The following is a 26,354-nucleotide window of genomic DNA, read 5'->3' as shown; positions in this document are numbered from 1 at the left end:
TGCTTGGCACACTTTCCTCATTCCTGAAGAAGGGCTCATGCCCGAAATGTCGATTCTCCTGCTTCTTGTATGCTGCCTGATCTGCTGCACTTTTCCAGCAACACATTTTCAGCTATAATGAACTGTAGACATACATTTCTCAACCCCAATCTGAATGTGGATTTCTGTCTTGTTATGACCATTCTCACCAAGAGAATCCCCAATATGAAGAAACAAATCCTGCATCATTACAAATTGCTAGGTCTAAAATAGCCATGTCCTTGATAGATTCCAGAATGTATTGTTCTAAGAAATTGAACACACTCTATGATCTCATCCTCCAGGCCACTTTTGCCAATTTGATTTGTCCAATCCATATATAGATTAAAATCTTCCATAGTTATTCCAGTACCATTCTGACAAGTGACTTTTATTTATTTTTATTACTCTGCCAAAATTGCAACTACTGTCAGGGAACCTATAGCTGCTCACACTAGTGACTTCGGTCCTTGTATTATCAAACAGCTTCTTGGGGCCAATGTTAATTTCCAAAAACCAAAATAAAACAGGAATTATAAAGTTGAATTACATGACAAAGAATAAAAGCAATTTCAGAAAGAACAAATCATTTTGTACATTTTTGAATGTCAAATTTAAATGCCTTGGCTGTAATTTTCCACTTTTACTCTGACTCGCACAATAGCTTATACATTAAAAAAAATGGTTTACCCTTAGGGAGCAGGAACAAACAGTTTTGATTGAAAAATTCACATCATGATGAAAACAAAAGCTATTTACTGAGCACAAACTGAAAATTATAAAAGAATTATTAAAGTTAATCTGTCAAGATAGGGGAGAGAGAGAGAGAGAGAGAGAGAGACCCACACTGCTAACTGACACAATAGTGTACCTGTGCAGTTACTGTCTTTGTTGTTTGAATTCATGTATCGCTGGACATCGGAGTGTGTCTGGGAAAATTAACAAACAGTGAAATTCATAACTGATCTTGGAGGAACCTGTTTGGGAGAGGTCACAGCACAGAGACAGATAAGTGAATGTTTAAAGTGTGGCCTTACAGAAAGTCCGCAGTGGTGAGTAGAGTGGGTTCTTTCTTGATTATATGTTTTATTGAGATATGTGTCTTGATTAAACTTAAAATATAAGCTATAAGTATTAAGTTAGCCTGGAGTAGTGTTTTGTAGAGGAATAAGAGAGTGCTATTTTCTGAATCTGTAGATTGGAAGAAGCAAAAACTTAGTAGATGATATGCTCTTCTTGTCAGATGTGGGAGATTAGTGAGAGTTTAGGTGTTACTGAGGATTATAGCTGCAATAAATACTGTTGGTTGCGAATCCTATCAGATCGCATGGATCAATTGCACAGACAGTTAGTAACAATGAGGAACTTACAAGAGCAAGGGGATGTGATTGATGGTAGTTATAGTAAGGGAAAAAAAGTGGCAGATACAGTCACATGGATGGGTTAACTCCAGGAAAGATAAGAGAGTTAGGCAGGTAGTGAAGGAGTCTTCTGTTGCTATCGCCATTTCAAGCAAGTATGGTGTTTTGGAAAATGTAGGGGGCGATGGATTCTCAGGGAGTAAAGCAAGAACAGCCAGGTTTCTGGTATCGCAACTGGCTCTAATACAATAAGGAGTATGTCGGGTTCCAAGAGATCAATTGTGTTAGGGGACTCTCTAATCTGAGGCACAGATGGAAGTTCCTGTGGCCAGCAGTGAAAAAGCAGAATGGTGTGTTGCTTTCCTGGTGCCAGGATCAAGGATGTCTCAGAGAGGGTGCAAAATGTTCTCAAGGGGGAAAGGGCCCAGCAGGAGGTCATTGTATATATCGGAACCAATGACATAGGAAGGCAAAAGGAGATTTGCTAGAGCTGCTTGGGATGATTTAAACTAGTAAGGTGGTGGAGGAGGTGGGCGGGGGGGTGGGGGATGGGGCTGTGTGGAGGAGGTGGAACCCAGGGAGATAGTGAGGAAAGAGATCAATCTGAGACTGGTACAGCTGAGAAAAAGAAGCAAGTCAGTCAGGCAGGCAGGGACAAAGCAGAGAGCAAGATAGGACTGATAAATTAAACTGCATTTATTTCAATGCAAGAGGCCTAACAGGGAAGGCGAATGAACTCAAGACATGGTTAGGAACATGGGAACCCTTCAGAAATGAGATGACAAGAGTCCAGACACAGTATATTCCTGTTAGGGTGAAAGGAAAGGCTGGTTGGTGTAGGGAATGCTAGAAGACTAAAGAAGTTGAGGGTTTGGTTAAGAAAAATAGGAAGTACATGTCAGGAATAGACAAGATAGATCAAATGAATCTTTAGAAGAGTATAAAGGCAGTAGGAGTATACTTAAGAGGGAAATCAGAAGAACAAAAGGGGACATGAGATAGCTTTGGCAAATAGAGTTAAGGAGAATCCAAAAGGTTTTTACAAATACAATAAGGACAAAAGGGTAACTGGGGAGAGAATAGGGTCCCTCAAAGCTCAGCAAGGTGGCCTTTGTGTGGACTCGCTGGAGATGGGGGAGATATTAAACATGTATTTTGCATCCATGTTTTCTGTGGAAAAGAACATGGAAGATATAGAATGTAGGGAAATAGAATGGTGATATCTTGCAAAATTATAATATTATAGAGAAGGAAGTGATTGATGTCTTGGAATGTATGAAAGTGGATAAATCCCCGACCTGATTAGATGTACCCTCGATCTCTATGGGATGCTAGGGAAGTGATTGCTGAGCCCCTTGCTGACATATTTATATCATTGATAGTCATAGCTGAGGTGCTAGAAGACTGGGGGTTGGCTAACGTTGTGCCACTGTTCAAGAAAGGTGGTAAGGACAAACCAGGGAACTATAGACCGGTGAGCTTGACGTCGGTGGTAGGCGATTATATTAGATTAGATTAGATTACTTACAGTGTGGAAACAGGCCCTTCGGCCCAACAAGTCCACACCGACCCGCCGAAGCGAAACCCACCCATACCCCTATATTTACCCCTTACCTCACACTACGGGCAATTTAGCATGGCCAATTCACCTGACTCGCACATTTTTGGACTGTGGGAGGAAACCGGAGCACCAGGAGGAAACCCACACAGACACGGGGAGAACGTGCAAACTCCACACAGTTGATCACCTGAGGCAGGAATTGAACCTGGGTCTCTGGCACTGTGAGGCAGCAGTGCTAACCACTGTGCCACCGTGCCTCCCACTATTGTTGGAGGGAATCCTGAGGGACAGGATATACATGTATTTGGGAAGGCAAGGACTGATTAGGGATGTGACGTTGTGAGTGGGAAATCATGTCTCACAAACTTGATTGAGTTTTTTGAAGAAGTAACAAAGAGGATTTATGAGGGCAGAGCAGTGGATGTGATCTATATGGACTTCAGTAAGGCATTCGACAAGGTTCGACAAGTGCGAGACTGGTTTGCAAGGTTAGATTTCCTGGACTACAGGGAGAACTAACCATTTGTATACAGAACTAGCTCAAAGGTAGAAGAAAGCGAGGGTGGTGGTAGACAGTTGCATTTCAGACTGGAGGCCTGTTACCAGTGGAGTGCACAAGGATTCGTGCTTTGCCCACTACTTTTTGTCATTAATATAAACGATTTGGATGTGATCAAAAGCGATATAGTTAGTAAGCTTGCAGAAGACATCAAAATTGGAGGTGTAGTGGACAGCGAAGAAGGTTACCTCAGATTACAATGGGATCTTGATCAGATGTCCAATGGGCTGAGAAGCAGCAGATGGAATTTAATTTAGATAAATGTGAAGTACTGCATTTTGGGAAAGCAAATCTTAGGTGAACTTATACACTGAATGGTAACTTCCTGAGGAGTATTGCTGAACAAAGAGACTTTGAATTGCAGGTTCATAGCTCCATGAAATTGGAGTCGCAGGTAGATAAGATAGTGAAGAAGGCGTTTGGTATGCTTTTCTTGATTGGTCAGAGTATTGACTACAGGAGTTGGGAGGTCATATTGCGGCTGTAGAAGACATTGGTTAGGTCACTGTTGGAATATTGCATGCAATTCTGGTCTCCTTCCTGTCAGAAAGATGTTGTGAAACTTGAAAGGTTCAGAAAAGATTTACAAGGATATTGCCAGGGTTGGAGGATTTGAGCTATAGGGAGAGGTTGAACACGCTGGAGTTGTTTTCCCTGAAGCGTCAGAGGCTGAGGGGTGACCTAATAGAGGTTTATAAAATCATGAGGGGTATGGATAGGATAAATAGACAAAGTCTTTTCCCTGGGGTAGGGGAGTCCAGAACTAGAGGACATAGGTTTAGGGTGAGAGGGGGAAGATATAAAAGAGACCTGAGGGGCAACTTTTTCACGCAGAGGGTGGTATGTGTTTGGAAAGCGCTGCCAGAGGAAGTGGTGGAGGCTGGTACAATTGCAACATTTAAAAGGCGTCTGGATGGGTACATGAATAGGAAGGGTTTGGAGGGATATGGGCCAGGTGCTGGCAGGTGGAATTAGATTGGGTTGGGATATCTGGTCGCCTTGGAAGGGTTGGACTGAAGGGTCTGTTTCTGTGCTGTACATCTCTATGACTCTAAGACTGTTGTGTCTACCCTGCATCATTATCCATCCCCTTCTCTCTGACCAATTATCTCTTCTCATAACTTTTCAAGTACATGCATACTACTGTTGTAACTATTACAACTTAACCTATACTGGGTTGAGAAACCTTTGTCACAATATATCTCCACATTAACTACAAAAAGACACCTAAGCTTCAGGTGATTTAGCATTGTTAGGAGGATTGGGATCATGGATGGGGGTGGGAAGACAGGGTCACGTATACTGCATTTCTCGTTCATGTGAGCATAATCTGTTGGGAGGCTACTCAATCCACTATTCCTGTGCCGGGTCTTCAAAAGAGCTATCCCTTTGGCCCCACTTCTTTGATCTGTTCTCACATACGTGTCCTATATACATGTATCCATACACGTAGGTCTATGCGTAAATAGTTGCCTTATTTTGTAGAGTATTCAACCTTTTTGCTTAATTCACAGTCTTTACTATCAAAGTGAATAATTATTTGTGATTTGTTCAATGCTTGAAAAATTCTAGCCATTGGTTAATAACAATAAAAATCACAAATGGAAAACATCTGATGTCAGGCTTTGTCAGATATTACAAAATTCAAAACATATGTGAACCTTTAGCCCTGAGGAGAATAGTTCCAACTATCCCAGATTTAGCTGTAACATGATAATAACAGACACATTCCTTATCAGTGATTGGTTTATTTTGTTTGCTTCCCAAAACTTTCCACGCTCTTAGACCTTTTCAACTTTATTTTGACACTGCTGTAAACCAAATATATCCTTCTATTGTTTAGATTCTTTCCAGACATTCTTTTAAAATTTCCCGCCTATCTGATTATCTGATTTTTAATGAGCCCCAATTATTAGAGGCTAACATTATCTTTTTTTGGTTAAGTTAGAGTTGCATTTGTTTTTTTTTGGAGAGTTTATTGCCACAAGAACTAGCAAGTTCTCTTACTAAACCTCTCATTAATTACCTATCATGTCCCTAGGTGTCTCTCACAACTGATTTCCACACCATCTCACCATGTATTGTTCACTGAAAAACTCAGCAGTCAACGGATATCCACTGAAATACTGGCATCTCTTGCACTTGTCCCAGCTTTAAACATGCATTGTAAACTTGGACCAGCAATGCTGTTCCAAAGCTGCCCTGGACAGATGCTGATATTTGCCCTGGACATGGCAGACGAGGGATAACTGATGTCCTGCTTTGTGGACAGAGTCCTGGAGGTCCTGATGGAATGGGGGTTGCTGATGCAGGACCTTCTCTCTCATGTCCAGCAGAGCAGAGCTTGACACCAATCCATGCAAGTCAAGTCTGAGATTCTCACCAGGTTAAAGCAGCCTCAGCTCTTTAGAAAGCAGGTCAATGCCTTTCTCCATTTTGCCAGGATATCTTCCAATATTTTCCCTTCCACATCTCACAATCACGCTATCTCTGCTACTGTGCTCACCTCTTACCAAAGCTCATGCTCTATCACTCTCACTATTGCTTGTAACATCTTCCCAACTCATTCTTACCCGCATCAATCCCTGACAACATTAGCCCTTTGTACCCTCTATGCTGCCTACTCACTCATCCAGGCCACCTCCTCACCTGTACCAAAAATAAGAGCTAATCCATGCGCTTTCATCTTTTGTAATTCCTGCCTTTATCTCCTTCTATGATGAAAGACTCAAGATGAGTGGCAGACTGCCCAACATTACCCCTTACGAGGCGAGGATCCTGACTTTAACCATCCTGAGTCCCGTCTGGACAGGTATCAGAGGATAATCTTGACTTATTGAGCTGAGAGCCCTTGAGTGAAGGCTATTCCCCCTTGGCTTGACTGAGACTCAATGACAATTACAACAAGTTTCTGATTTTGTGTCTGCAAGACCACCAATAACATGAACCTGGTAACTCTGGCTGTAGAGACAAAACTACGTGCAAAATTAAAGCTGGATCCTGGAATTTTAGCACAATTCCACTAGCAGAGCCAGAAACATACTGTTGGTTGGAGGAGGCTGCTATGAGTTAATGATCAGCAATGTCCACCCTCCATTGTCTTCTGAGAATGAAAAAGGAAACTTTGGCACCGCCACATGTCCAACCACCGTCTTGATAACTGAAGTGACTTGTTTTTTGGTTCTTTAAGAAATCTAAGTGCATGATTCATCTCTTCTAATCACCTTTTCTTGTGTGTGAGTGCCTTGTGTGAATGATTGCGTGGGTGTAGTTACATTTACATTTTGGATGTTGAGAAAACACATTTTTATTCCTTATTTAAATTTTAAGCTATGAGAAATCCTGCTTTGTCTCTGTTTTTGAAAGTGTGGAAGGTGTTGAGACACCTCTTAAAACACAATCAATGAAGAGGTGGAAAAGGGAGAAAGTGATCCCACTTTTCTCGACCGTCTGTAACAGCATTCATTTTTAAATTCCATGTTTAATCAATCTGTTCAGTTAATGTGTTCAAAATCATTAGATTTTGATAGAATAGCTAATGGGAATCTGTTTCCACTGATGAATGGGATAGAGTACAGGAAAAAGAAGGTGTGTTGAACTTACATAACTTGGTTAAAAATCACACAACACCAGGTTATAGTCCATTAGGTTTAATTGGAAGCACACTAGCTTTCGGAGCATGCTCTCTGACTATCACTTGATGAAGGAGCGTCGCTCCGAAAGCTAGTGTGCTTCCAATTAAACTTGTTGGACTATAAACTGGTGTTGTGTGATTTTTAACTTCATACACCTCAGTCCAACACCAGCATCCCCAAATCATTACATAACTTGGTAAACCTCAGCCAGAGTACTGGACACCATGTTATAGGAAAGATGTGGAGACATTGGAGAGAGTGCAGAGGAGGTTTATGAGAATAGCTCCAGGCATGAAATGTTTCAGTTATGAGAATGGATTGGAGAGTTTATAACAGTTTGTTTTAACTGGAGAAGAGAAAGCGAAGAGAAGATCTGAAAGAGTTGTGCAAAATCTAGCTTGATGGTTTACATAGGGAGAAACTGTTCTCACTTGTCAAAGGAAAAAGAATGAGATGAAACAGACTGCATGGGATTTGCAAAAGAAGCAAATGTGATGTGAGGGAACCAACATTTTCTCACAGAGTAGCTGGAATGCAGCGCCCTGATGGCAGTAAGTTCAATTGACCCATTCAAAGAGGCATTTGATGATTATTTAATATGTGCAAGGGTATTAGGAAAAGGCAAGACAATAGCACAAAGTCATGATGCTTATTTTATTGTTGATTGAATTGTTGTTGTGACATGTAACAAGATACAGTGTTGTTTAAGAGAGCTGCTAGAGACATAATGGTTGGAATGGTCTCCTTCTGCACTATAACACTTCTGTAATTCTGTGTTTCAAACCAGAAAGCACAGAAGTAAAAGTAGCAAAGGGAAGATATTTCACTTCTTACATATTGACTTGTAACTCTTTAGAATATCTTGTTGTAACAGAGTGATTATCCATTACACCAAAGTGGCTCCCACCCATGCAGAGACATGGCACATGATGCCACCTGGCCATGACTAGCCACCGGAAGCATTGTCAATGTCAGCACACTTGGAATGACAGGGCTAGGTAGGCTTGGGGTGAGGGTGAGATGTTGGTGGAAGTGGGGCTGATAATGCGGAGCTTCTCCTCTGGTGGGGTCTGTAGAGGAGGTCTGTTCAGCTACTGTTCTTTCATCCCACTTGCTCCTCTGCTGCCCTGTCAGTTTGTCCTCTCTGACCATCATGGTGCCTCAGGGTGGGGCCCTAGCTTCCTGGGAATGGAAGGTCATGCCCAGGGCTCAGGCCTGCATCTATTCACTTCCAGCTGCTGCCCACCTTCAGTGTCGCTGTTGGAAAAGGAGTGATCTGCCTGGTCTAACAGCCATTGATACATGGCCACTGCTTAAGTTTGCTGCTGCAGCTGCAGTTTGAAGGCCTAGTTTTTTTGATTCCTGTCAGTCACACTCAATGTGGGATGTAATTCAGACTACCAAGACCCAGATCCCTCTTCCTTTGATGATACACACTTACAGCAGAACACTGTTAGAGATTGACTGCTGTTTTCTGTCACTTCTGAACAATGTCAGGTCCTTCGTCACACACAAACACTTTTCAATTGCAGCACTCAAAGTCTTATATGAAACGGTGGTGGTAGCAGATTCAATAGTAACTCTGGAAGGGGAATTGAAAAAGATACATTTGCAGGTCTTGAGTGGGACTAATTGTTCAACTCTGTCAAAATGACACAATGCATTGAATGATCACTTCCTTTGCTATAAATTTCTAAGATTCTAATATTTTTCTTTCTGCTAGTGGTTCTGCAATCAGAATTGCAGATCGAGTGTGTATATTACTGATATTCTGAAAATGACTGAATCAGTGCAACATGACAAAAATACATGAAAATGTCCATGCAAAATTCCCCATGTAGTGTATATGTTGTACAAAGAGAATTTAGTCTGAAGTAAGTTGGAAAATACCTGCACTTGGAATTGAAATACAGTATGTACTGTGTTTTTTCATTCATGCAGAGCCGTAAATAAGACTGCAACTCTGAAGTGGTGGGACTAACCCGTCTTGGAGCCAAATGTGAAATGTGATTAGCTCCAAAATCACTGCATATTTCATTCTGAAGCCAAAGATGGTACTTGACTCCAGTTATGGTTTAGTTTGCCAACAGTGGAAAATCTAGGGTCACTGCAACTTCAAAGAAGGTTCACAGTGAAATGTTCATCTCTTCCAGAGAAATTAAAGTGAAATCTAATTTGGGGAAGTAAGTCAACAATTTTAAATTGTGGTTTTCAGACTGAGTCTACACATGTGCAAGTTTCAGAACCTTGAATATAGAATGTCAAGACAACCAGCAATCCAAGACAGTTTGGAGAAACATAGATTATTCAGGCACTGACACATGCATCACTTTCATGATATAATGATTAGACCATTCAATATGGTGGAACTCAAGAAAAAGAATGTTGGATGGATGGTATTTCCGACCATTAGTACAGATTCAAGTTAACTTTCCAAATTATTTTAATTTGCCTTTTATGAGTGGATTGCTGGTATTAATACTATTTTGTCTCCCCTTGGGGGGGATTGGCGCTGGGATGGGGAGATGTGTGTGTGTGTGTGTGTGTGTGTGTGTGCGCGCGCAAGATGGGGACATGCAGATTTGGTACGAAGGTGCTACACATACATTTCAAAAGTTGTGTTATTTTGTGCACAATTTGAAATACAATTTTCAACTCTGAGCTGCAAAATTCTTGATGTGGTTGGAGGAACTACTGATCCAAATAAGACAAGATCTTTTCCACAACAGTAATGGCCCAAAAAGAAGTTTCCAATCATGTGAAAGGATATAGTCAGGTTTGTTTCTGCCACCACCAGCAAAGTGCAAAAAGGAATGTTATTACCCCACCAAGGGACTATGAGATGAAGAAAGTGCTGATAAAGAATGCAGTGTGAAAAGCATGGTTATAATTACAAGCACTTCCATTTTCATGAAGTAAATTACTTCACCATCTTATCAATATAAGGCACTGCAAGATACTCATATCACTTTGTTCACTTCCAACAGTGTTTCCTCCAAAAGCTTTACGTAAATGAATGCACTGAAAGTCTCTCAATTGTACTTGCCTGTTCTCAGACCCATTGTGATTTGATTGCTACTAGCTGCGGGGGATTGTATGTCGTGACAACCGGAGGGCATTATACTATTTATTGTTTAATTGAAGGAGAAAATAGCATATAATTTAAGGCAGAGGATGAGAACAGATAGTGGCTTCCAGTAAGTGAACTCCCATTTTTAATGAGAAGGCATGTCTCAAGCTTCAAAATAGACAGAGGGATACAGGAAAGTAAAAGCATAGGCACTATTTTGGAGGTTGGTCATAGCTTTCAGGGTTTCTTTCCTTTAATGTTGATGCAACATGTATAATTTGTTACCCAAATACATAAATTGAGCATCACACACACCCTGATATTACAAACAAATGGCGAGTGTATTGCTTCCTTCTTTTTGTTTCTCCATGACTAAGCTGTTTTCGATCCAGAGACAGAAAAGGAGTGTGGATCTTTCATATAAAATCAGGTGTACCATCAGACACCCTTTTGAATCTCAGTTGCCTGGCAAAGTGATTAAAATCATGGATCTACAAGAGGCCAGAATTAGCTGACCTGAAGTATCTCCAAAGGTTGTCGGGCTGGAAGGCCTTACAGAGATGAGCACTGACAAGGCCACCGAGGGATGCAAACATCAAGATGAGCATTTTAGAACTGGATCATTGCTTGACTGGGACACATTGTAAGCCGCCAGTACAGCCATATTGTAAGTCAAATAGAAAAGAATGTATTTTATAATTTGAATGGGAGCTTTCTCCCTCTAACAAATGGAACCTTTTTTGCAATCCCCCATCTATGTAAAAAGTGGGCAAAAAAATCTCAGAAAACCCTGATCAATATTTTGCAAGACTCTTTGTTTAGTCTGCTTAACATCCAACAGAATAGGCACAAATCCAATCAGATAACATTAATTTAAAAGCCACAAATAACATCACAACAATTCAAATTGTGGTCATCTTCCATCTTTTGTTCTTTCCCCAAACACAATAAAAGCTTTGCCAAACACATTTTGATGACATTATTGTTTAATTAAAGGTTGGAGAATTGAGAGGAAGCTTCTATTTACTAATTGTGTACCTTACATGATAACAAACAGGTTTGCATAATGGACCTGCCAAGTTTACTGATTGAACTTTGTTTTGCAGCCTGATTAACTTGATTCTCACTGGACAGAGAATTTTATTTGTAGCACAGAAGAACTGAAACTTTTATGTATTTTCATTACTGTGGAGTCATATTTTAACTCAAAATTGAATGTAGAATATTCTCTTGGATTCAAACTGTGGATATATTAGTCACTTCACAATATTAATCTGCTGTTAAACATTTTTCTCCTCTGTATATCATAGAAATAGAAAAAACGTAAAATATACAGATTTTATAGTTTTAGAATTATTTGTTCAGTGCATGGCTTCATTTTCAATTTGTGTTTACATTTCAGTGTTGAATTATTTTCTGATCTATAGTTATAATATTTACAGTAACCAAAGTATTACCACCATTTCATGTCTCTTCAGGGAAATTTATTTATTCATATAGTGATGTCCAGAATATACACTTGAATTTGGTCACAAATCTAAAGGTTTTTTTTTAACTAAACAGTCAAAGGTTTATATGGATTCTGTTTTCCAATCAGATATGTGACAAAACCAAATAGGCTTTCCATGCAATGGTAAGGTTGCCTGGACATGTAAAACAGAGGGAGAAGATGGAGCCAACCATAACACAAATAGAAGAAATTACCTCACAATTTACAGGAAGGAAAGTGCAAGTCGTAATGTCACTGGACTAGTTATCTAAAATTCCAGGCTAATGTTCTGAGGATATGAGTTTAAATCCTGCCATGCCAGATGGTGAAATTTGAATTCAATAAAGTAAGTAGTCTAATGGTGACCATGCAACTAACTGTTGATTTTGTCAAAATCCATCTTATTCATTAGTCTCCTTTTAACAAAACAAATTTATCATCATCACCCAGTCTGGCCACATATGACACCAGATTCACAGCAATTTTGGCCCTATCAAGTGTCAATTCAATTTTCTTTAGATATCATAATCATTTCCACATTTCTTACTTTCATACACAATGATTTTCAAATCATTGCATCCTCTGCCTGAAAGAAAAATGTTCTTCCACACAATGTCCAAAGTGACATAACCAGAACAGCCCCAACACTCTGTGTCTTAACCAGAGCTTTCTAACTGTTCAACATAACCTCCCTGTCTCGTTACTCAATACTTTATTCTCTCGGCACTGAATTTGATTTGTTAACTGTCAATTCTCTCAAAGATCTTTGAAAATGAATCCTCAATCTTTCTTATGAATATATGAATTTGAGGCAGAAAGACTTTTTAGCGTTGTTATGGTTCTGTAATCCACCTCTAACTCTTTTGCTAAAATGTATCACCCCCACCACTGTATTACAATTCAACTGTTTTTGGTCTACACATTCTGTTAAGGTACCCAAGTCCTTTTACAGTTCATTGGTATCATGCTTACTATTTACTGTCATCCAAGATTTTGGGTTATAGAAATTTTATTGCACCACCAAAAATGACTTAGCCTAGCTTTTCTAATGTTACTTATGCCTCTGAGATATGCAAAGAAAATACATCAGTTGCTTATGTAACAGGAGCTTCATTCAATTTTGGTTTAAATATCTGCACTCTTGCACTTACACCAGCTTGCCTCATTTTAGTTTCTTTGTTGAAGTGACCACCCCCAGGTTAAACTGATCAAATACATGGAACAGTCAAAGAAATGAATACTGAAAATTACCACATTTGTCAGTCTCTGTTTATAATCCAACACAGTGAGATGAGGGGGCTATGGTAGCCTCCTTAATTTTTCATTCATCCACAATTTGTGAAGCCTATTATTCCTTAAATATTGCCACGATTTCTACCTCATTCTGTATCTGAAAATCTAATCATCAATCATAATTATTCATGTTTTAAGAACAAGCTTAGATAATTTCTACATTTACCTTACTCATTTATCTGTTTACCCATATCCTGCTGCAACAACTTAATTCTTATTTTTCCCTGTCATTTCCATTCCATTAGCTATCTCTCTGTCACCTTCTTTCTATGCAGAAAATCTCAAAGTTTGTCTCAATCCTCAGACTTCAGATTCTCAAGGAAGAATTTCAGATTATGGGTGGGAAGCTCACTGGGTGAGCAATTGACAGCCTGGGAGTATTAGTGTAAAATCTACATCGTCTCAATGGTATGGTCTCACTTAGGTCCTGCCAGCTGATGACTCTTGTGGTGCAGTGGTAGTGTCCCTACACCTGAGCTAGGAGGCCTAGATTCAAGTCCAACCTGCTCTACAAATGTATAATAACATCTCCAAACAGATTGATTAGAAAATGTCTAGAGCCTGCCAGTTAGATACCCTTCCAAATGAGTGGAAAGTGATGTTGGGAGGCAAATGGCCAATTATTGAGATTAGGTAGCCCAGAAACTTTTGGATCACTTGCTGGGGAATTCATCAAGTGAGTGGGAAAAAAGATTGACGACAGCAGAGGTTTACATTTTCATTGTGGGATCTTGATCTCCATTTGATCCCCAGGAAATCTGCTCGCTGCAGACCATATTTTGTTGAGCAGGGTGCTTAGGTAAGCAATCTGTTCAATTCAGGGTTAGAATGCTATGGAGCTCCTATGAATGTTGGAGGACTATGTTTCCTACAAGTGGATGAGGCAGGTGCCTAAGCTGCCTTCAAAAACATTGACATCACATTGGTCGGGATGGAGCAGTAAATCAGCAAACTCCATTTTAATTCTGCCTCTGTCAAGCTTCTGCATGTGGGGAGACATAAATTGCTTCTTATAATCAGTTCCATAGCTCTTTCTTGAACTATACAATTGCTTGAATTATGCTTTTGTGAATCGGAAACTAAAATCAGGTGTATAACTCAGTCCTGATGGTAAGTCCTGATCTGAACAACGTGACAGTTTGAGTATAACAAGGTCTGACTTACACAGAATAACAAAGTATGGGGTATTGCTGCTTTCGGAACTGGTCACATTTCTGATTAAACAAGAAATTTAATAAATCCATTTTCATGTGGTTTGAATATTCTCTTCCCAGTTGTCTTGATCTTCCCAGGCCCTTTGTGCCCTACGATGAGTTGACTTGCTCTCAGGCATGTTGCCAATGCTGTTACAAGCCAGCTGTAAAAAAACACTGACAGAAAACAAGGGAAGAATCCATCAGACAGAGAGAGAGAGAGAGAGAAATAGAGTAACATAGCATCTTGCATTCCTTCAAAGCATTCAGGCAATTAATAATTCAGTTGTGCCTGTCTGTCCTTCAGACTAAATGTTTTAATGATCAAAATAATAAGTTTATGGAAAATGAGGTCACACAGACTGCATTATACACATTCTATATAATCTCAAAAGGAACATGCAGGCTGACAATATTCAAGAGACCCTTAAAAGCTTCCTTTTGTGTGAAATTGTATTAGTTGAATTGTCAGCTTCAAATCTGGCTAATTAGTTGTTCTGAGGATGTAATAACCCAACAAATAAAGCACAGCGGCTTTCATTGATGCTAAATTTTGTAAATCCAAAGTTGGGGTTGCACCTTTTAGTGGAAGAGAGGCGCACTTCCATCTTCCAGAGATTTTTATTTCCCTTAGAATTTGTGTTGGACCTCATATCTACGTGCCAAAGCTATAGTTGTAACTGTTAACTGTTATAGTGTAACCGTTCTCTGAAAATTCCATCTCTAAAAATAAAGCTTCTTTGGTGCCATCATCTGCACTTGACTTCCCTGTAACACTATAAATTATAACTATAAACTGAATATGAATTGATTCAAAAGGGATAATTACCAAGAAAAATGTACACAATAAGATGATGCCAGCATTAGAAACTGTCAGGAAATAGGAGCATCGGAGGCCGAGGGGGACCTCATAGAGGTTTATAAAATCATGAGGGCCTGGATAGGATAAATAGACAAAGTCTTTTCCATGGGGTGTGGGAGTCCAGAACTAGAGGGCATAGATAAAGGGTGAGAGGGAAAAGATATAAAAGAGACCTAAGGGGCAACTTTTCAAGCAGAGTGTGTTACGTGTATGGAATAAACTGCCAGAGAAAGTGGTGGAGGCTGGTACAATTGCAACATTTAAGAGGCATTTGGATGGGTATATGAATAGGAAGGGTTTGGAGGGATATGGACCAGGTGCTGGCAGGTGGGACTAGATTAGGTTGGGATATCTGGTCAGCCTGGACGAGTTGGACCGAAGGGTCTGTTTCCGTGCTCTGCATTTCTATGACTCTGTGACTCTGTGAGTTGACCTACTGAGGCTTTTTTTTTCAGTTGAGCAAAGATGCCAAAGAGGAGATTTATTTTTAAATTATGAAGTTTTTTTAAATAAATTTTTTAATTGGAAAGAAAGTTTTTAGGTTTTTTACAAAATTACAAAACTAATACAAAATAGTGTCATCTCTTTACAGAATAGTAACAATATCAGTATTAAAAAAAAGCTAACTACTAAGCTATTCTACAGACTACCAAGACACAAAATAAGATATAAAAAGAAAAACTCTATATGTTAGCAAAAATAACTACAGTGTTGTAAATAACTAGCAACCAAAAAAGGAGAAAAAGTAAACAAATAAATAAATAAGCAAGCAATCAAAGTAAAATTATGTCAAGTCATAACGAAACCCGTACTTATATGGGATTCTTCCTTCCAGGGGCCCCCGAACTGACAGACATAGTCCCCATGGCTAAACAAAGGCCCTAGAAAATATGGCCGATACATCTGCATCAATGTAGCTCAGGAAGGGCCGCCATGTTCTATAAAACAATTCCGTTTTTTGTTGCACCATATTTGTAAGGAAGTCAAGAGGGATATATTCCATAACTATCCTATGCCAGTTTGAAAGTCCAGGAGAACTTTAGGATACCCAGTTTGCTAGTATGTTTTTCCTTGCACAAAAGGCGAGGGTAGAAAATAATTTCTTCCCATATCCATCTAGAGAGGGACTTAAAGGAGAGACATAGGGTCTAACCTAATTGTGGTTCCCAATATCTTTGCCAAGGCATTCGCTACCCTGTCCCAGTATCTACAAATCGTATGAAGGGCTTTTGCCCAAAACGTCGAATTTCCTGTTCCTTGGATGCTGCCTGACCTGCTGCGCTTTAACCAGCAACACATTTTCAGCTCTACAAATCGTATGACATGTCCACAAACAGTGAATGAGAGTACCAACTTCTATTTTACATTTAGGACACATCAGAGATGCTCCTGCCTTAAACTTTGCAAATCGCTCTGGTGCTATATGGGCCCTATGACGTATCTTCAATTGAATAGCTCGAGTCCTCTTCCAGATAGAGATCTTCCTGGCATTTTCCCAGATGTCCTCCTACATCTCTAAGGGACTTTCCATCCCTACTTCTTGAGTCCAGGTTTTATATAGCCGTACCATGTCCTTCGAAACATTATTACCTAGCAAGTGATAGAGAATACTGTAGGGTGCGCCCATTGGCCAAAGCACTCTCCACTCTCCATTCCGATTTGTAAGGATTGGTCGTCAATGTGGTCTTTTTTTGTATGAAATCTCGTATTTGAAAATATCAAAAGAGATCCTTGTTGGGTAACCTGAACTTCTGACAGAACTGTTCAAAGAATATCATGACCTCCACATCAAATAAATCTCTCAAGCAGGAGATTCCTCTGGACTCCCAAATTTTAAATCCAGTGTCTATCAGACCTGGCTGAAATCCCAGCTTTCACACTATAGGAGTATAGGGAGAAGTTTTTTTGTAAATTACCCTCACCTTGTTGTATCATCCTCCAAGCTTTGATTGTATTTTGGACAATCGGGCTTTTATAATGATCCATGACAGTTCTCATCTTATCCATAAACAATAGATTGATGAGGGGGCATTTTGATTGGGAAGCTTCAATATCTAGCCAAATTGACCGTGAATTGCAAGACACCCAGTCAGCCATATACGATAGCAGAGAGCTCAGTTGGTACTTCCTAAAATCTGGAAATCCAGATTTCCCCTTACTTGTGGGAGCTGTAATTTATCTAATTTAATAAGGGCCTGTCTATGATTCCAAACAAAGGAACCAAGCCAACTATAAAGCTTCCACAGCACATGTCTCGGCAACATCAGGGGAAGCATTCTCATGGGGTATAATAAGCATCGGAGGATATTCATCTTAACCAAAACTATTCTTCCTAACCAGGATTTGGAGATGCCGGTGTTGGACTGGGGTGTACAAAGTTAAAAGTCGCAGACCACCAGGTTATAGTTCAATAGGTTTAATTGGAAGCACACTATCTTTCGGAGCGACGCTCCTTCATCAGGTGAATCACCTGATGAAGGAGCAGCGCTCCGAAAGCTAGTGTGCTTCCAATTAAATCTGTTGGACTATAACCTGGTGTTGTGTGATTTTTAGCTTCCTAACCAGGTTATCGGGAGATATTCCCAACGCTGGAGATCCTGCTTTATTTTTTCTAATAAATGAATATAATTAGCTTTAATAGCTGTCCGAATACCAGGCTAATAAAAATACCTAAATAAAGGAAACCTCCCAGTGACTACCGAAAGGGGAAGCGAGGTCCATCCGCAAAGATATGCTGGTAAAGACCCCCTACTGGCATGGCCTCTGATTTTGTGAAATTAATTTTGTATCCTGAAAACACACTAAATAAATTAACCAAAAGAGAGAATGCTGGAAAATCTCAGCAGGTCGGGCAGCATCTGTAAGGAGAAAGAAGAGCTGACGTTTCGAGACTAACTGACCCTTTGTCAAAGCTAGCTTTGACAAAGGGTCAGTTAGACTCGCAACGTCAGCTCTTTTTTCTCCTTACAGATGCTGCCAGACCTGCTGAGATTTTCCAGCATTTTCTCTTTTGGTTTCAGATTCCAGCATCCACAGTAGTTTGTTTTCATCAAATAAATTAACCACTTGAATTAAGCAGAGCACAGATGTCAAAGGATCATTTAAGAAAAGAAAGAACATCATCCTCATAAAGAGTAATTTTATGCTTGCCTGGTCCTACCTCCGGGGCCATTATACTGGGATCAGTTCAGATAGCTTCTGCCAGTGGTTTGATTCGCTAGTGTAAATAATAGTGGAGAAAGAGGCCATCCTTGATGGCAACCTCTGCCAATACTAAAACTATCTGATCTTATGCCATTAGTAATCACCACTGCTTTTGGATCATTATATAAAACTGTGACCCATTTAGTAAAAACCTCTCCAATACCAAACCGCTCCATAGTATATAAAAGGTATGGCCATTCTACCCAATTGAACGCTTTCTCTGCATCTCGGGAGATAATTGGTCCCCGATTGCTTTTTGCTGGCAGACTTGTACCATATTTAGCATTCTTCTGATATTACTAGTAGATCTGCGACCCCTAACAAACCCTGCCTGATCCTCTTTTATAATAAATGGCAAACCTTCTCCAGCCTTATTGTCAGCACTTTGGGGAGAATTTTAAAGTCCAAATTTAATAAGGATAAAGGCCTATACGAGGTACAATTGTCTGGGGCTTTCCCTTTCTTGAGGATAAGAGAGATATTTGCTTCTCTCAGCGAGGGCGGGAGACAACTCTGACTAAATGACATGTCTATAAGTGTCCAGCCAACTCGTTTATAAACTCTTTATAAAACTCAGCCTGAAATCCATCTGGTCCAGGCACTTTACCACTCTGGAGCTGCCTCACCACCTCCTGCACCTCCTGAATTGTCAGGGGGGCATTCAAAGAAGACACCTGCTCTGAGGTTATGCCCGAAAGATCCAGATTCTTAAAAAAGGACTCCATCCTCCTCCCTCTATCCATGCAGCCCTCTGGCTGGTACAGCTCAAAATAAAACTATCTAAAAGCTGAGTTGATATTTTACGGTCACAAGTCAAAGTACCAGCACTATCTCTAATAGATATAATTGATTGGGGAGCTTTATTCTTTTTGGCAAGGTATGCTAGATACCTGCCTGGCTTATCACCATACTCAAATAATCTCTGCTTCGCAAATAATATCTCCATCTTTGCTGTTTGAGTAATAGTAACATTCACAGTAGCCCTGAGGGCTGTGTTCCACTGTAATTTTATTATCAATGGCCTATCAGCATATGCTGACTCGGCTGCCTTCAGGCGAGCCTCAAGCAGATGCTGTTGTTCTCCCTTTTGTCTTTTCCGGGTCGTAGAATACGAAATAATTAAGCCGCGCGCATGTCTCCCACATCACTGTTGGGTTACTGGCCGTACCTATGTTAATGTCCCAGAAAGCTTTAAATTCCTGCAAGAAGTATTCTATGAACTTACTATTCTTCAATAGGAAACGGTCCATACACCAGTGTCGGGAGTCTATCTTATCACCGCTAATCTTGACCTCCATATAGACTGCTGCGTGATCAGAAATAGCTATATTCCCTATTTTACAGGACAGTATCAAATTCAGAAAAGTTGAAGGGGCAAAAAACATATCGATTCTGGTGTGGCACTTGTGTGGGTTAGAGTAAAAAGTGAAATCTCTACCCTCAGGGGAAAGACACCTCCACACATCTATCAGTCCCAACTCCCTATTCAGATCAACCAGCTGCCTAGATCCCTGAGATATGCCTGCACAGCTCCTATGTATCCTGTCCACCTCAGGATCAATAATACAATTAAAATCTTCCCCTATAATTATATGACGTACCCCAAGGGCCATCAGTCTGGAGAATGCATCTGTTACGAATTTAAAAGGATGTGCCAGGGCAGTATACATTCAAAATCCTGGACACCTCTCCCTATATTAGAGCTTTAAGTATTATAAACCATCCAGACTCATCTTTTATCTGGCCTAACATTTGGAATGAAAGATTTTTTCCGAATAAGAACGGTCATTCCCCTGTTTTTGGAGTTGAAGGATGAATAGAACACCTGACCAAATCTTCCCTGCTGCAGCTTCAAGTGCTCCTTATCAGTTAGGTGTATCTCCTGTAAAAGGGCTACACCAACCCTCTCTTTTTTTTAAGACTTGATAACATCTTTTTCCTTTTTATTGGCGAGTGGCTCCCTTTAACATTCCAGGCGCACCATTTAAACAAATGACTAGCCATGAAAGTCCGAGACCCTCCCAGGAGGAAGATCCTCACACAACAGACATTGAGTAAAAACCGTAAACAATTCAAATAAGTTTAAAAAAAACAACCTTTACAAAACAACTAAATATTACTCCCAAAAATTAATAACATAAAACATAGCAAAGAAGGGACTTTCCCCCTTGTCCTACAATCCAATAGTCCCGCCATAACTCCTTCCAGCTGGAGCTATGCCCTTGTCCCAGACATCGCAAAATAAAATGAACAAGTACATTTTATTACAAGGAAATTAAAAGTGGGCATCCAGCCCATTCTCTCCATATTATTACCCTAGGCATTCTTTACAAAGCAGCATCATGAAAACATATATATAAAATTACAATCCCAGAAAATATTCAAGGAAAACCAAAACAAAATTTGAAAACATCCCCCAGCAACCAGATAAACCAAGCAAATTATATATAAAAGTTAAAAGACAAGCCTCCTAGGAAATGATAAGAGGAAAAAAGGGGGAAGGAGGAGACAAAAGAGAGGGGTAAAGAAGAAAAATAATTATCCATATAATTCAAGTCCTTCATTCTACTTAAGAGCATCCAAGAAATCTTTTGCTTTTTCTGGTAAACCGAAGTTCTACACAGACCCTCCATGACTGAGGCGAAGTGTTGCCGGGTGTCTCAAGGAGTACTGAATATTTAAATCCTTCAAATGCTTCTTTATCTCATCAAAGACCTTCCTCTTACGTAACAAATCCAGAGCGAAGTCCTGGAACAGCATTATTTTGGATCATTTATATATCATAGCTAGGGGATCCTTCTTCAAAGCTCTGGAGGCCTCCAGCAGCATTTGCTTGTCCCTGTCGTGCTGGAGTCGCACTAGGACCGGGCGTGGGCGCTGGTCCAACACGGGCCTGCAATCAGCAACCCAGTGGGCCCATTCAACCTGCACATGGCCCAGCCCCGACTCCAGCTTCAGCATTTCTGGGAGCCATTGCTCCAAAAAATCCACCAGCTGGCCTTCCTCCTCCTGTTCAGTAAGGCCTAGCTATCAAACATTCTTTCAATGACCTCGAAAATTGTGGCACATTGCTCCGCCCCGCCAACAAGCTGCCCAAGTTTCTCGATCTCCCACCTGGACCGGGTTTCTTCCAATGAAGCATCAATCTTCCCTCGGAGCTTGATAAACTCTTAGATAAGACTCACCTCTGCAGGTGAGTCCCCTGGGGCGGCTGCTGATGCATCTGTTGCTGGGGGGGAGGGGGAATTCTCTACCTGTTGCAAACTCCATGATCCTTTTCCTTTGGTAATTTTAAAGTGTACCAAACTGCTAAAGTTTGGTGCAAAATGGCTGTAGGAACTGGGAAAAAGCTATTTTAAGTGATTTAAAACATGAGAGGAGGGTGGGTACCCCACTTTGCCTGCGGCCTGGGCGGAGCTCAGCAAACTCGGACCTATTGGGTTGCCGCCATCTTGAATCCCCATGAAGTATTTTAATAGAATGAGGAATCGCATTTTTAATTTTCATGAAGTGAGAAGGCAGTTTAGTAGAAACCTATCTATGGCGTTAGCTTTTGGTGTGTGCAATATCTTGCCACAAAGAAGGTGGAGGTAGAGATCACCGCATCTTTAAATTGGTCAACTTCAGCACATAGGAAGGTAAAAACAATGAAGAGAAGTTAGCCAGGGTGAAATCAGGAGAGTCAACTGAGCTTCGGATTGCTCTCACAAAGAGCTGGCCCACATATAATGAGTTGACTGACCTAATTCTGTGATATGATCGTCCATAATTAGTATTTCTACAACCACCTGGGAGCCTTTCACTAGAGTAATTAATGTATATACCTGCAGAGAGTGACAACAACAACTTGTGTTTTTATATTGCGGTATCGCAAAGTACTTCATAGGAGCCTTATCAAACAGAATTTGACACCACGCTATCATGTTGGTATGACTAAAAGCTGTGTTAATCAAGAGATTTAGGGACAGAATGTCAGAATTTAAGTTCTGGCAACTGAGGGCAAGACCACTAATAGTGGAACAATCAAAATCAGGAATGCTCAAGACTAGAATAGGAGAGGCACCTGAGGTCTACGGTTGCAGTAAAGTACAGATGTGGACAGGGGATGCCATGGAGGAATTTAAAAATAAGGATGAGAATTGTAAATATCAAAATATTATTTGATGGTGTTCTGATAAATACCAGCAAGTGGGTGATGGCTAAACAACCTTGAAACAATTTCACAATAGGTAGCAGAGATTTCTATTAACCTCCCAACAAAGGCACTGAGAAAGCAAAATGGGAGATGAATAGTGAAGTCAACAGTAAGGTGAGCATGAGTTGAGGCAAGGGCAAAGTGAGGTGATGAACAGAGGTGGAAATTGCTGCTGTTAGTGTTGGCATGAATGAGAAGCTCACCTCAGGTCAAATATTGTCAAGGTTGCAAACCGTCTGGTCCATTTTCCAGAAAAAAGAAAGTTGCTTCTGATGGGCAATAGTGTTTGTGGTAGCCGTTGAAGACAGTACCTATCATCTTCACATAATTGAGTTGGTGGAAATTTCTGTTCACCTACTGGATGTTGGACCGCCAGTGTAACCGTTTCGAGATGAGGGTGGGAAATTGTCATCCAAAGGCATGCAGAAGCATGCATGTTTTGAGTGAGGTTACTAAGAGAAACAGGTAGTGAAAATTAAGAAGATATCAGAGGGAGATTCATGTGAGACGTTGGAGGTATTGGTGTGGAACTGGAAGAAGATCAGTTGTGGATGATTCTCTGATTAGGAATGAGGAGATTAGATCAGTGTCATTCCTCTCAGCTAGATAAGAATGGAAAAACTTTGCAGGACAATGACTTGATCAACAGAGTCGATGGTTGCAGATAAGTCAATAAACATGAGGGGATTTAGTTAAACAATGTCTTAGTCACATAGGATGTCATTTGAGAGTTTGATTAAAAAGCTATTTGATTGTGTGGCAGAGGCAGAAGTGTGTTTGGAAGGATTGAAGCACACAGTTGAAAAAGATGTACATTCAAGTTTCCTTTTGTGTCAGGTGTCTTGATAATCAAAACATTAAAGCAAAAGTTGTCCTGGTCATTTTAAGTCCTATCAATTTTTTAAATGAAACTATATTCTAGTGTTTTGTGTCATTGATGTTTGATACTACTGTGATTTAATGATTTTTGAAGTATTTACTTCAAATTTATTGGGTGATATTCATTGCCTGAAATGATAATATGGTCAGTTAAGCAGGGAAGCAATTATGTGGTGCAAGTGTCTCTGGACTAATAATCCAGAGGACTAGGTTGATACTCTGGGGAAATGAAAACCGAAAGAAGTGCAGATGCTGTAAATCAGAAACAAAAACAGAAGTTGCTGGAAAAGCTCAGCAGGTCAGCAGTATCTGTGGAGAGAAATCAGAGTTAACGTTTCAGGCCCAGTGACTCTTCCTCTGGGGATATGGGTTCAAATTAGACCAGAGCAGCTAATGGAATTTAACTGCAGCTAACAAGTCCAGAATATAAATGGTGACTAAGAAACCATTGTCAATTGTTATAAAAACCCCTCTGTTTCACTACTATCTTTTTAGGGAAAGAAATCTGTCATCCTTCCATGGTTTGGCTCACATGTGACCTAAACCCACAGCAATGGGTTTAACTTCCCTCTGAAATGGCCTAGTCAGCCAAGACTTAGCAAGTTGTGGTTCTGTTCGCCGAGCTGGAAGTTTTTGCTGCAAACGTTTCGTTCCCTGGCTAGGGAACATCATCAGTGCTATTAGCAAGTTCAAGGACAATTACAAACAAATAACAAACGCAGTTTTGTTAAGACAATCTCAGGAAAGAATAAATAAACAGCAAATGGATATTATTTACAAAAGGTTTGACCTAATGATCACAAATAGAATGAGCCAATATCATCAGTTTACCCTGATTTCACTGGCCCTTCCATGAAAATTACTGTCTAGTCACATGTAAGGTTTTTTTTACTGTTTCAATAGTTACAAGCATCAATCTCTATACACACTTGAGCGGTAATATATTTTCCTGAGAAGAACCTTTTTACAGAAAGACAAACGCTTTAATCTGATTCCTCAGTTCCTTTTGTTGAAGTCTGTCTACAGCTTTGTTTTGTAAGTATCCAAAGTGCTATTCTTCTCTAATTATAATAATTAGAAGTTAAATACAAACCAATGCTGAAAACCAATGCTCATTCAGTCAACTTCTATTTTGCTTTTGTCTTCATTCGTTAAAAGGGACATTAAAAATATTCCTGTCAAGTATAGCTCAAATTCAAGCCCAAAACAGTCATCTTACACATTTTAAAACATGAGGTATATGTCACTTCTTGCCCAGAGTATCAATGATTCAAGTCAGACAAATGGATTAGAATACTGTTCAACCCCTTAGCTTTATTATAAGGGCAGAACATATAACAATGATAAAGCTCTGTAAAGGAGCATGTAAAATAACGTGTTTCATTTTGCAACTTACATTTTGCATGGCTGGAAGCTTGCCTGTCTCTAAAGGTTGTGGGCATTGATAAGTCATTGTGGGCATTGGGAAGATATTGTGAGTTTGTCCGAACATGGGTTTGCAATTTTGAACAAAAAAAGTTAGGTTCTGTAACCACATTTTGAACAACAAGGCAAGAGTATTGCTAATGAGTGGTGAGATGCCTATTTGTATATATTAACATGCAATTATTGCTGAATTATGCTTAATTTCCGATTTGCTCATGAGACAGAGAAAAACTAGATAGTGACAATTCTTGTCATGACAGTCAAAGGGGTACCTGGTTACTTCAGCACTCTGCTTGCCCTCCGAGCCTGTAGTGTGAACAGCAAACCCAAGATCTCCAGGGAAGCTCCATAGGTAATGACTGCCTGCCCAACTCACGCATCCATAGAGATCTACATCACACATGTACCATCTTCTCTGAATTCTCAAGGCACACCTCTGGCCCACTTACAAAGGAGTTCTCCACCACTGTGCTGCACTTTGGAGCATATAGGCACCTTTCATTGCATTGTTGCTGCCAGGACACGTTGAGCATGGGATTCAAACAGAATGCATCTCAGGGCTCCTCATTTGCTTTTTTAGTGCTTACTTGCTTTGCACCAACCTCAATATACTCATAGCAACTCTGCCTTGCCTCGCATTTTTTCACTTTGCCCCCTCATTTGGAACTGAACAGCTCACAGTAGTATTTCAGTCTTGTCATACCATGCAGACAAAGGCAGGCAGTTTGTTGTGGTTGATAAGTCAAGGTGGGGTGGACATATTGCTGTATATCTTCACAATGAGCCAACAGCTTATGTGGCAAACACATTTGCTGTGCTTCAACCAAAGGGCCATGCCTCAATCTGAGGGGGAATAGTGCTCAGTCAAGGAAGGATCTTCCTTCAGTCAAGGGGTCCAGGCGCAAATAGCCAAGAGAAATAGCTGATATCAGTCCAGGGGTTGGATGAAGGCAGTCAGCTGCTTGGGGTGCTTCAGGTTAAGATGTCTCTGTCACTGCAGGCTCTAAGAATGGGCTGAGGTCAGCATTGCAGGTCTAGTGTAACCATCCCAGCATTAGTCAGGGAACTATACAGAGATCGGTCAGGAGTCTGGTCACTCATTAGACAGGGCTGGCCTCCCTGTTGGTCAGGGATTTGTCACAATGTGTCCTTGGGATCAGATCAGTGAAAGTTAAGGGTTGTTATCCGGGGCCATTGCTGTGGAAGGAATGTTGGGGAAGTAAGTTTTATGGATTGGAGAAGAGGGCAAAATAATTGTGAAGAGAGGCAACTTAACATATAAGCTTGGGAGATGATTGTACCGGGGAGCAGGGTTTCATTGACATTCACAACTGATTTCAGCAGAGTGACTGTGCTGCATAATGATTCACGTGTGTAAGCTGTCGGGCCAGGGCTCTGGGGTAATGTTGAGAGGTAGAATTGTAAATTAAGGAGGTGCATAGGAATGTCTGAAAGCTTAGTACTGACGGGATCAATAGACAGTTCAAGGATGAAAGGAAAGTTCAGATTCAAGAGTGCCCTTGATTACCCATTGGAGTCTGTGACTCACAGTGCCAAGCATGACTTGCACTGCCCTTTGTTTTCACATCACAAATGCACAACACAACTGG

The 26,354-nt window shown here is 40.4% G+C and overlaps 1 protein-coding gene across 1 annotated transcript in view; it reads right to left on the bottom strand.

The window, feature by feature from the left end:
- Nucleotides 1-26,354, bottom strand: part of LOC132822968 (band 4.1-like protein 1) — a 341,878-nt gene that overhangs the window by 293,767 nt on the left and 21,757 nt on the right. The window lies entirely within an intron of this gene.

This window comes from Hemiscyllium ocellatum, chromosome 15 (genome assembly GCF_020745735.1).
Source record: "Hemiscyllium ocellatum isolate sHemOce1 chromosome 15, sHemOce1.pat.X.cur, whole genome shotgun sequence".
NCBI classification, from domain to species: Eukaryota; Metazoa; Chordata; class Chondrichthyes; order Orectolobiformes; family Hemiscylliidae; genus Hemiscyllium; species Hemiscyllium ocellatum.
Note: the sequence above shows the minus strand (reverse complement) of the source record. Positions and strands in the feature narration are given on the sequence as shown.